This window comes from Bos indicus, unplaced genomic scaffold (genome assembly GCF_029378745.1).
Source record: "Bos indicus isolate NIAB-ARS_2022 breed Sahiwal x Tharparkar unplaced genomic scaffold, NIAB-ARS_B.indTharparkar_mat_pri_1.0 scaffold_53, whole genome shotgun sequence".
In the NCBI taxonomy this organism is placed as follows: Eukaryota; Metazoa; Chordata; class Mammalia; order Artiodactyla; family Bovidae; genus Bos; species Bos indicus.
In genome coordinates this window covers 327,178-340,101 of record NW_027223719.1, presented here as the reverse complement: position 1 = coordinate 340,101, position 12,924 = coordinate 327,178, and the positions used below count along the sequence as shown (strand labels likewise).

Genomic DNA, 12,924 nt, shown 5'->3' with positions numbered 1-12,924 from the left:
CCTTCCCATTATATGGCAAATGTTTCTAGAAATCATGCTTTTTCAGCTTGGAAGGCATACATCATCACATCCTAAGCTGATGAACAAGGGGAGGGAGGGAAGGATGGAGGGAGCCACGGACTCTGGTGCTGTTGGACAACATTTCCCATGGGTCGTCATGATCTGATGCTAGAGGGATGACTCACATGCAGTGACTCCACAGGGAGAGGAGCACTGCAAGCTTGAGCTAGGAGAGCAGGGGCAGTGATTTTTAAATGTTTTCACCCTGTGAGATCAGAACAATGCTTAGTACATAGAAGACACTTGAAATTTATCTGTTTAGTGAACAAATGAACAAATAAATAAGAATGTTATCTTTGAATTTTTTCTTTAGAAAAATACAGAAATTAACCCGAGAAAAACTCTATTCTGAGTGTTTTGAAGACCAAGACACTTTCATCTCTGTATCTCTTCTGACTAGTGTGATAAACCAACCTACAGTTCTTTGATAGATGTTTTTGTTGTTCAGTCACCAAATCGTGTCTGACTCTTGTGACCCATGGACTACAGCTCACCAGGCCCTTCTGTCCATGGGATTTCCCAGGCAACAGTACTGGAGTGGGTTGCATTTTCTTCTCCAGGGGATCTCCCCGACACAGGGATCAAGCCATATCTCCTGCATTGGCGGGTGGATTCTTTACTACTGAGCCACCTGGGAAGCCCCCTTTGACTAGATAGAGGTCTACCCAGTTAAGGGTATCCTTGGATACCTTGTACAATGTGCTAGATGCACATCCAGTGTACCTAATGCTGTTTTTGTTAATGCAAATATTTTTGTACTTTTATTAGAACCTGCAGAGTCCTAAGTTGTTCTATTTGAATATCTATTATGATAATCTTTTAACTGATGGCAAGAGAACATCTTGTTCTTACAAAACTATACTCTCATGACAATTGTCCAACACACAAAAGAAAATATCTGATCCTAATGAAGTCAACCTATCTCACTCTCTCTGGATCTGTAAGGAATGAAGTTGGTAATCTAGACCTGCATGGTACAATAGGCAAAATAACTGGTTCTCAACCAGGCATTGCTTTTCTGCCTTCTGTACAATTGGTAGGTATCTTTCAGAAATAATCTTTCACTACTATGCTGCACACTGGCTCAGCTTTGCAGTTATTGTTTATCATTTCTTATCCTACCAGGAAGGGATTATTCAAGTTACCAGTTTTAATGATGGTAACTATTTTAGTGAGACTAATCACTACACAGTAACTACTAACTATTCATTCACTAAATTAAAACCATTTCTAAAAATGAAAGTTCACTTTCATAAAACATCCAATCTGCTGTACTATGACTATACATTAAATATACATCATACTCACTTAATTTTTTTTTCTGATTTACACAAAGATCTAATATAGGACTTTAAGGGCCATATTAAAGAGATGGATTTCTTTTCAGACAATACTGTCTTTGATGTTAAATCACCTACAATTAAATTCTTAAATAATTTTGAATACTAGAGTATAAAGAAATTAATGAAAAAAATAAAATACACATGCAATTTACACTCATTTTTTCATAGTTCTTTCATTATTGAAACTTCCTCATTCTTACCTTATCTATGGTAGAATCACCAAGAGTAATTCGGTATCAGATGACGTACCTGGGTTGCTATTTTCAGGAGGAGTTTTATAATCAGTTGGCAAAAGCTATGTGCCGGGGTCCAGCCCTGGTGGATCCAGGGAATTCGAAGCAGGGACGGCGTCGGCGAGGATCAGGAAACAACTGCTTAATTAAACTTTAATTAAGGATATAAAGAGTAATGGAATAAGGATAGCTCAGTTAGGAAATTCAGTGGAGAAAAGAGGCTGAATAATTCAGCCAGAAGGTAAGAGAAAGAACGACATGGTGAGACCAAGTTTCAGTGAACAAGGCCCGCACTTTATTTTCCAAAACAGTTTTTATACCTTAAGCTATGCATAGAGGATAATGGGGGAAGGGGTAGAGTCATGCAGCAAGCCAGGCTTTCTTCCTGCAAATTTATCATATGCAAAAGCTTAGGTGATTTGCATCATCTTCTGGCCTGGAGGCCTGTTAACATTTTAAGACCCTTTCTTCAGAAAACTTATTTTTCTCTAAAGGTGATAAGTCAAGCGCCACCCTCCAAAAGCATTAGATAAAGTTGCATTCCTACAGAGCAAAGGTGTGGTGGGCTATAACAAGAAAAAGAATTAACTCAAGGGTCCCAGGTTACAAACATTAAAGCTACTATTTACACCAATTATATTAATCAATACACTGCCAGGGACACAGCAGGTAAGGGATATGGAGACTTAGCAGCAAACATTGGCCCAACAAGTGAAAATCCCTTCACTAATACAATTTCTAATCAATCTTTTAACTGCTCAAAGGAATCTGTATTTAGACAGTTTAGAACATCTCATGCCTCTCACAGTTTGGAGGCTCTGAGCAATCACATGTGGCCGGAAAAACCTTTTCAGGCAGGCTAGAGGACTTCCAAGGGAGTTTGTAGGTTGAAACACTGTCACACCCAGAAATTATTAACTGGAGCTGTAAGCTAACTTTTTTTTCAGAGAGAGGTAGTGGGGGACAGCCCCCCGTAAAGTCAGAGGTGTAGGTGAAAGCACAAAGCAGAAAGTAGGCAGACTCTGGTTTTGGGGGTAGATGGGGGACTCCTGAGGTTTGATTCCACCTTTGCATATGCCAAGCCTCCTTCCTCAAGACCTTTGCCAGGGGCGGAGCTCGCTCCCTGCAGCTATGTATTAAAAATGCGATAAATAATATTTTAAAACTGATACAAAAAACAACTACCAAATTCTTAGATCATTTCAGACAATGTCAGAGATAATACCAAAACTTCAATTGTCGTATACATTTCAAGTTTCTAAGTTCTATAAACTTTTATTTAGCATGTAGTAAAGGAGAAAGTAAAGGTATATTTTCACATTGCTTATTTAAATTTGCATGCAGAGTACATTATGAGAAACACTGGGCTGGATGAAGCACAAGCTGGAATCAAGATTGCCGGGGAAAATATCAATAACCTCAGATATGCAGATGACAATACCCTTATGGCAGAAAGTGAAGAACTAAAAAGCCTCTTGATAAAAGTGAAAGGAGAGAGTGAAAAAGTTGGCTTAAAGCTCAACATTCAGAAAACTAAGATCATGGCATCTGCTCCCATCACTTCATGGCAAATAAATGGGGAAACAGTGACTGACTTTGTGTTTTGGGGTTCCAAAAATCACTGCAGATGGTGAATGCAGCCAAGAAATTAAAAGATGTTTACTCCTTTGAAAGTAAGTTAGACCAACTTAGCATTACTTTCTCAACATAGTTCCATCTAGTCAAGGTTATGGTTTTTCCAATAGTCATGTATGGATGTGAGAGTTGAACTATAAAGAAAGCTGAGCTCAGAAGAATTGATGCTTCTGAACTGCGGTCTTGGAAAAGACTCTTGAGAGTCCCTTGGACTGCAAGGAGATCCAACCAGTCCTTCCTAAAGGAAATCAGTCCTGGATGTTCATTGGAAGGACTGATGTTGAAGCTGAAACTCCAATATTTTAGCCACTTGATGTGAAGAGCTGACTCATCAGAAAAGACCCTGATGCTGGGAAAGATTGAAGGCAGAAGGAGAAGGGAACAACAGAGGATGAGATGGTTGGATGGCATCACTGACTCAATGGACATGATTTTGGGTAAACTCTGGGAGTTGGTGATGGACAGGGAGGCCTGGCGTGCTGTGGTTCATGAGGTTCCAAAGAGTCGAACACGACTGAGCAACTGAACTGAACTGAAAGGAGAAAGAAAAGGAAGATGAAGTAGTCACGAACTCAAGGCAGTACAGCTCCAATAATTAACTAGATTTAGCTTGGCATACGAAAAATCTCTCGAGCTTGCAAATCCTCCCTCTATAACCAACTGCTCTTTGTTCCTGGAGGAGTTGTTTCTCTTTAGTTCAAAGTCTTCCTCTACACAAATGGGATATTACTACCTTATTTCACAAGAGTATTAATAGGATGTATTGAGATAATATACCCCCAAAATGCTTGCAGAAACAAAGAGTGGAATAATTTCATCTTCAACTTTACTGCTGTAACTACTTTGGAATTCCAAGTAAATGCCAATGTGTGCTTTTTCATACGTTTACCTTCAAGTGTTGCATGAAACTGTTATTAATTCTGGTGATTAGCTGTTCTTTGTGGTTTGTGATTTAAAGAATCTCTTTTAGATATCTTTTAGATAATGTGTACCTAAATTTATTTATAACATATGATTTCACTACATTAGAGAACATAATGATCCCCCATTATTGCAACTAATTACACCAAGAGCAGAAAACTAATTACAATCAAGACCTGGCCTGAATCACTACTCTTCCTTCTCTACCTACTCAAACTCTGAACCAGCAGATCTTTCTGACAATGATGTCTAATCTCCATGTTCCTCTCCAGTTCATTTGGAAGACATATCCCTACTCTGACAGTGGGTACTGGCAAATGCTAGACAGGGCTTACCTCTCTGAATTGCAACTATCTTACTTGAGATTTAGGGATTTCTGCTGAATGGGTTCCTTATGGGGCAGATTCTGAAAACATTTAAGGTGGAGGCAGACAGAAATCCGTTGGAAGATTTTCATTATTACAGGAAACAGATCCCATGAGGGGCCAAGCATAATTATGGAACCTCAGGCAAGCTGGTACCCACTACTCTGGGAAGGATGACAGGGAACCTGTGACCTAAGAAAAGGTGCCCCCACAGGACAGAAAGCCGCCTTGAGGTTCAAATGTAGATACAAAGGAGAAAGGGAAGTCTGCTCAATCCCTGCAGGAGAACTTGACCCTCTCTGACAGCCTAAAATGGTCCCCCCTGACATCTGCTAGAAGAAAAGATAAATAAGAGCCTCAAGGGCACCTCATTGTGAAGACCTAGGCTTCCACATGGGTTCCACATAAGGTCTCTGAGTGAGGGGGGAAGCTAGGCGGCTCAGCTGCCTGAACTGGGTGCTGGAGCTTTATTTGCCACAGTGACTGAGAGACAAGCATATATATGAGAACAAAGGAGCTCTCACTCTGAAGTCGACGTGTACATCACCTTAAAGGCTGGGGAACCTGGACCCAGAGGTGTGGCCTGGGAGCAAAGGTCAATCATGAGCCCACTGCAGGATGAGGTTTTTTTTTTTTTTTTTTTTCCCCCTTTTAAAATGATTTTATTAAAGGCCTTTATAGAGCCACATCCAGACTCCAGATCCAGCTGCCAAGCAGACCCTGTCAAGACCAGCTGTAGCAGCACTGCTGCAGCAGTAGAATCAATGCAAGGAACAGAATGATGAGAAGGAACTATTTTATCCCCTCCAAATGACTTGTGGAAGAGGACTGTCTCATTGATCTTAAGGAATGCTCTGGGTTCTTGGAAAATTCAAGCAGAAGCATATAGAGAGGCAAGCCTTCAAGGCAAAACAGGATTTGCTGCTGAACTAAATATTTCAAGACCCAAAGAACTAGTTAGAAATATCACAACTGTAACACTGTTCATACGCCATACCATGAGGTCACACTTGGAATGAAATAGCTAATGTCAAGCCTTCTAAGGATCAAGGTCTACATGTCCTGAGATAAAGCACCCCAAGCCCACAGCCAAGAGTAACTAATTGGCCTTTGCTTGGCTTTCAGCTCTTGAGGGGGAACATCTCACCACCATTTTCCAAACAGCCTGCACCAAACTGGAACTCTCACTGGTCACGTAGCAAGTAACAGTTAAGATTATTTTTGGCTGCAGTTTAGTGAGAATTGGCATTTTAATGTGAACACTTACATATTAAAACCACTAATAACAGCATATTCTTCTGTAGTCCATCCAAAAACATCTTGAGAAAAGAGGTCAGCACCTTGTTGAAGAAGTCTGATATTTGCTGTTTCATACTTGACAGCAAGCATGAGGGCTGTTCTAAAACAAGAGAGATTACTTCAGCCTCAGGAAGTTGAGTTGACTTACTTAAACACTTAATTTGAGATGCTTTAACAAGTGAACACTTTGCCCTTTCATGAAGAACTGACCATTTACAGGCTGAAGTGTTCATCTTTGCAAATTACCTCCAAGGCTAAAATGAAGGGACAGAAAAGAAGCCTCCTGTCCCACTGGGATGCCAGGCAGCAACACTTACTATTTCAAAAGTCCCTGATGGGGACTTCCCTGGTGGGCCAGTGGATAAGACTCCAGGCTCCCAGTGCAGGGGGCCTAGGTTCCATCCCTGGTCAGGGAACTTGATCCCGTATGCTGCAACTAAGAGTTCCCACAACTAGGACCCCAAGTAAATAAATGTTTTTAAAAATTAATAATAAAGTCCTTGATGGACAAGAAATGATGCTGAGGTCACTTATCTGAGGCAGATGACTATTTAAGGGATAAATTCCCTATTTCCTCCTTAGTCTGATATATTCAGCTTCAAAGTCAGATAGAGGTTGGGTTAAGAAAAGGCTACTTGCAGGATTAAATCAAAAATATTGATAATAATGGGAATAAAGATAGTCATGGTGGCAGTTAATGATGTGGACAAGCATGTGCTAGGTGCTAAAAATGAAATACTAATTATAAAATCTTTCTTACACACAGGCAGCTTTGAAAGATGCATTACTATTTGCCTTACATATCAGGAAACTTATTTGCTGATGATAACCCTAATCGGTAGGAAACCTAGGAATTGAACCTAACCTGAATCTAAAGCTCATCATTTTCATCTGTATCATCCACCTCTGACTTGTCTTTGTTAAAGGAACTGATTATCCTATCAAAGCTATCTTTCTTCATTCTACCTGCATTAAAAATGAAAATATCAAAATGTACTAAAATGAGAAAGGATAAAAACTGATGCACCCACAGGATATGGTGATTGTGAGTAATAATCACCTTTTTGTGGCTGTTGTCATTTAGTCGCTATGTTGTATCTGACTCTTTTTCAACCTAGTAACATCAGCATTCTTCAAACAAAGTAATTTAAAACAAAAAGCTAAAAAAAAAATTTTTTAAAGCTATCCAAAAGACAAAATCAAGTCTTTTAGGTTTACTATGCATCTTATAAAAATATGTACATACAAAGTAGAGGTTAAAGAATTCTATTAAAAGAATTAAGAAACTCGATATTGTCATGAGGTAAACTCAAAAGCAGAATCCATATTTCACAAAGCTAATAAAACTAATTTGAAATGCCTCAACTATTACAAGATCAACCAACCAAACAAACAGAGGTTGCATATGACATCGGTCAATATTATAAAGGAATATGAAGCATCCTGTACATTCCTGCTATATATGATTCCCAGTCAGAATAATTCATTTTCTACCTAAGTGATGATGTGTTGATCACAAATGAATCCTCTTATTCATTTAATCTTAATATTAGCATCCTAGAACAGCACGAAGGGTTTTTTTTTTCCTTTTTTTTAAAATTTTATTTTATTTTTAAACTATACAATATTGTATTAGTTTTGCCAAATATCGAAATGAATCCGCCACAGGTATACCCGCGTTCCCCATCCTGAACCCTCCTCCCTCCTCCCTCCCCTAACCTCCCTCTGGGTCGTCCCAGTGCACCAGCCCCAAGCATCCAGTACCGTGCATCGAACCTGAAAAAGAACAACAGTACCTTTTCATCTTATCAACCGCATGTATATTTGCTTCTTTCTTTACTAAAAACTCCACCATTTGCCCTCTTCTTTCACATATTGCAAGTAACAGTGGTGTCAGGTCATCCTGTAAAACAGGGAAAACTATTTCTAATATACACAGTTAACCTATTTCTTTCTTTTTTATCATTTTTTTCTTTTTTAAATATAAATTTATTTATTTTAATTGGAGGTTAATTACTTTCTAAACTGAAATTAAAATCGTGCAATAGATTCTTTGAACTTAAAAATAAAAGTCAAAGTAAATGAAAGACAGCCCCCTCCTCATTGCCCTGTGCACCTTCTTTCTCTTTAATACTCTCCTCCTCTGGGCCTTCCCTGGTGGTCCAGTGGCTAAATGTCAACCTCCCAATGCAGGAGGTACAGGTTATCATTTAGCTACTGTATCAACTGCATATTTTAGGGACAATTCTGAGGCAGAAATATATAATACTATCTGTAGCATACATAACCTATCCAAGGATGACCATGAGTAAACTCAAAAGGCTTACAGACATTCCAGTGGGAATATTATTCTCTACATGAACATGCAATGAGAGAAACATTTTTTTTTTTCTTTTTCAAAAAGTCAACTGTGGGAACCCTGTTTTACTGCTTTCTCAGAAATGTCTCCTGGAATTTAATCTTACTCATTCTCTCTTCCTTGCTTGCTCTTTCCACCGCCGTTCCTTAAGTTAGACATTCTGGCTGAGAGGTCAGCATTAGCTAGATGCTAACTGCATGCAGAATGAGCACCCTCCCCAGTTTATCTTCAAAGACCCTTCTTGATGACTCTCATGTGATTACCTCCAGACCATCAGGAGGAAGCTTCCAAAATCCTAGAGTTCTGGTGTCTGTCTTGCTTTACTGCTTTTAGTTAAAGATTACAATATAAAATTACCAATAAATACATGTTCAACATCTTCTTGGGGAGTTGCTTCTCTACCAGCTCTCCCTGTGCTGTCTCTTATAATCTTGTGTGTTTGTGAGAGTTATTCAGTGTGAAACTGCCACAACCAACTTAAAAATTCTAATTTGAAAAATTCAATCCCATTCTTAAGAGATTTTTTAAAATATGAAATCAATTATAGATTAATTAGACTGTCTTTAAAAACCTTCAAATATTTATCAAAATAAACTATCAATCAAAAATTGGAAACTCAAATGCTTATGGATGGAAAGCTGATGACCTGAGTAAGTGAAAAATCCAGGTGAGACCGGTAACACCGAAAACACATGTCCCACACAGAAGGGGTAGCCTCTGCATGCAGACCAAGCAGTAGGATGGGCTCAAGGAGGTCCAGATTTGGTCCTCGGAGAAGCCTGAGCTTCTGCATGAGCCTCCAAATTTAAAATGTTGACTCAATGTGTGGAGGTAAACTAGACATATCCAAGGACCATGTTTGGTTTATGGCCCACTTTTGGTTTTATGTTTGCTGTTTCCAAACAGGTGGGTATAAAGCAAATATTTGTATGTGAAACCTTTCCTTTCTTTAGTATCATATGTTTCACAGAAAAAGTGGGTCCCAATATGTAATAAATATGGCTATTAAGACTCATAATTCAATTAAACATAAATTCTTTTAAAAAGAGTAATAATTCACAGTCAAGAATGTTTCCACTGCCTGTTGAAGCTACAATCTATCTCTAGAATTTTTCTAGATTATTAATAAAATTGATCATGAGTTTTGAAGCCTGCTAAAAATAAATGCTTAAAACAATTCCCCTCTGTACTGTTACTAACTTCACGGGTTTTAAACCTCTCATTATGCCAGGGATCAGCAATTCTAACAGACACACTGCAAGAGTCTGTCCTGCAGCTGACACCAAAAAAAGGCTCATGCATTACTATTAGTGCAGTCAGGAAAACCCTGTTGGTACCAAACATCTGTTGACCTAATGACCTGGATGATAAGTGAAGGTGCAAAATCCTTAAAGGGTCAGACTCTACAGACGAAGTGACTTCGCCATGAGCAAATCGCTCAAGACTCTCGGAGTGTCATTGAATGATGAGTGGTTGGAAGGAAAAGGAGTTATCGTTCAAGCCCATAGATATTGCCAAAGATACTCCTTTTAGTGTCTCAAACACAGGGGCAGAGAAAAAGTCAGGCTAATATTGTTGGAAAGGAGGGAGCTGATGGAAGTAGCTAGCATTGATCAAACTCCAATGCTTCAGGAGATTACTTTCTTTTGTGAAGGGTGCATTTAGAAATTACATGTATTCAATCCATAGTTATTCATCAAGGATTGGATCAGAATCTCAAGGGAATAGTTCTAAATACACACGTCTAAGTGCTCCTCAATTTACTCTGTCAAAATCTACAGCAAACAGCCTAGGCTTATACATTTTTAAAATAAGTTTTCCCAAATAATTGTGGTTCACCAGCAGAATATAGCTGAGAATTAGTACAGCAAGCACTCCAGTCTCATCTGTTACTCACAGGGCTAATTCCTTTTCTTACATGAAGGTTTGAATAAAAAAGAAAAGTGTAAGAGGTAAGAGTCATCAAAACTGCAATTTTCCTGGGTAAACAGTGGAAGAACAGGGACTAGTAAACCCAAAATGCAACCTGATCTCATTATTTATAAACCCCTTACTTCCTTCCCATCAAGACATTCTAGATGGGAGAGCAGAGTCTAGACTCTTATCTAAGTGGATGGTTCTGCCAGAATAGGATAATATCAGGTAGTTATTTGTTGTTCTCTCTTAATTCCCACTTAATCACCACCTGTTCACTGTCAGTCTGTTTTGATCAGAGTCTTCTTAAAACTGGCACCTAGGCAAGTTTACAATTCACTCACACTCTTTTTCAAAATAATGACTATTATCCCTGAAAACTGAAAAGCATGTAAGAAATATATAAACTGAAGGGAATAAAAAGGACAAACCAAAATCTCGGGACTTCCATGATGGTCCCATGGCTGGGTCTCAGTGCCCCCAGGAAAGAGGGCCTAGGTTCGACCCCTGGTCAGGAAACTAGATTCTACATGCTGAAACGAAGCCCAGCTCAGCCAAATAAATTAATTTTAAAATAAATAAATCCTCTTCTTGGCATTTCCCAACTGCCAAAATTCCAGCTTGACTTGCACTTTTCACTTGCTTGCTCCTTTTCCTTTCCTTTTACCCTCTTAAGACTTGGGCAATGAGAGAAATACTGTGCTTATATAAACCATTTTTTCATAAAATGGGAATTTGTGAACAGCAACAAGATTTCTAATATGTTGTAAAATGCTTTCATTATGTTTGAATTTTAAGACAAAGTCTACTGAGGGAAATTTTGCTTTATTGTGTTACTTTAGACTGATTACAACAACAACAACAAAGAAAAACCACCTTAAGTGGGGGAAAATATTTGGAAAATGTTTTACCTTTAACAATGTAGTGTTATCACGAATACCAGCCATACACACATAAAGGAATGCTTTACTCTCTAATGCTTGAGAAACATCATGATTTAAAGTGAAATCTTAGACAATTTGGTTCCTTCAAAATACTTTCACTCAGGGAAGGTTGGAACTTCCCAAGAAGGAAAACTGAGCCCACCTGTGAGAGTGGAGGGAGTTCCTGGTGGGGCTGCAGCTGCAGGACATCACGTGTGTCCTGGGGAAAGCAGGAGGGGTGGTTTCACCATTACCAGCTCCACATGCACAGCTGAAACCCCACTGAGCAGCTCCTGGTGCTGAGCGCAGTAGACCCCAACGTGTACATCATGAACCAAGTGGTCACCAGCACAAGTGAACACCCTTGCTGGGAGTCAAACATGACCTGACCCTCTTGGCCAGATCTCAGAACTGGGGTCCTGGAGGGTTCAGGGCTCCAGACCTGCTGCGTCCCAGGCCCATTTGCACTCACCAGGCTCCCCCTCATGGGCACTGGGTCTCCTTCCTCCTCCCATCCACCCCCAGGGGCACCCATTCCCTGAGCTGCTGGAAGCAGCCACTTCTCACATCACTTCACTCCCCCCAGGCCTTCATCATTTGTGGGCTCTGAGCCTACCACCCACTCCTGGGTACGTTCTGACGGGAAATCTTCCTTCTGGAGTAGATGGCTGGCTGGGAGAGCTTTGCCCTCTCTGTGGGCTCCAACATTTTTCCCCACCCCCTGCAATGGTTTTGGAGTTGTTTCCATGGTAACAGGGCTTGATGGAAACTATTCAGTTTACCTATTTACATAGTTAGAAATAAAACACTTCAAGTTTAAAAAATGCTTTGCAAATATTTTGTAAATAAAGTTAGTTGAGATATACCTTGTTCCTGGCTTCTATATTGGCGTCACAGGAAAGCAGCTTTGCTGCGAGTGATATATTCTGGCAAAAGACAGTGTAGTGGAGAGCAGTGTTCCCACAGACCTCCATGACATTTGGGTCGGCACCATGCTCCAGCAGAAGAGTTGCACACTCCTCTTCTTGGCATTCTACAGCCTGTCAGTGTTGCGCCAAGAAACAGTGTAAATTCTAGGAATTCAAAGTAAACAGTCCACAAACTTCACCGGTTTGCTATATCTAAATGAGATGAATTCACTTTTAGTCTCAGTAGTTAAATCACATCCACCTTGTGTGTACATGGTTCTCTGCCCCATACCTTCATCAGCACTGTCCTGTTTTCATTGTCACAGAAGTTAAGCAGGCATTTTCTCTTCAGGAGCAGAATTACCACCGCTTAATGGCCATTGGCAGAGGCCAAGTAGAGGGCAGTCCTATGAAAGCAAGAGGAGTTTTCAGGAAACTGTAGTGTTACGGTTTCAAAACAAACAATTTTTCCTGTGATTGAAAACATTCAATACCATGCTATTCCTATTGCTCTAAAACAAATATTTCGTTTCCTTCTGGAGAAAGAACATTATATATTAGCACTAGCTCTTCTTAACACAGTAATGAAAGAACAATTTACTTTAATTGAATGACCATGACCTTGAGATTCAGCTCAACTTGGGTTTGAATTTGACTTTCACTCTGTCACTTAGCTGTTGCTCAGCCTCTCTGTGCCTCAATTTCCTCATCAACAAAATGGAGAGAGTAGTAGTTCTCTCACAAGACAGCACTGCAATGCTTAAATGAGATCCATGCAAAGAGTTTGGAACCATTCCTCGCACAGGTAACTGCTCAGTAACTGTTAGGTGATACGATCATACTTACTACTATTACTATATTTTACAAGACAACATCTAAATGAAGTCAAAGGATATCATACCTCCTTTGCAGATACATTTTGAGCATTAGAGACAACACTGTACCTCAATGATTCTAATACGTT

General features: G+C 39.6%; 1 long non-coding RNA gene across 1 annotated transcript; it reads right to left on the bottom strand.

The window, feature by feature from the left end:
* Positions 1–4,056: 4,056 nt before the first annotated feature.
* Positions 4,057–12,363, bottom strand: LOC139181983 (uncharacterized). Its single transcript, XR_011565595.1, has 3 exons — positions 11,919–12,363; positions 7,653–7,759; positions 4,057–5,956 (listed from the first exon to the last, which is right to left on the bottom strand). It is a non-coding gene; the product is annotated as an uncharacterized lncRNA (long non-coding RNA).
* Positions 12,364–12,924: the final 561 nt, after the last annotated feature.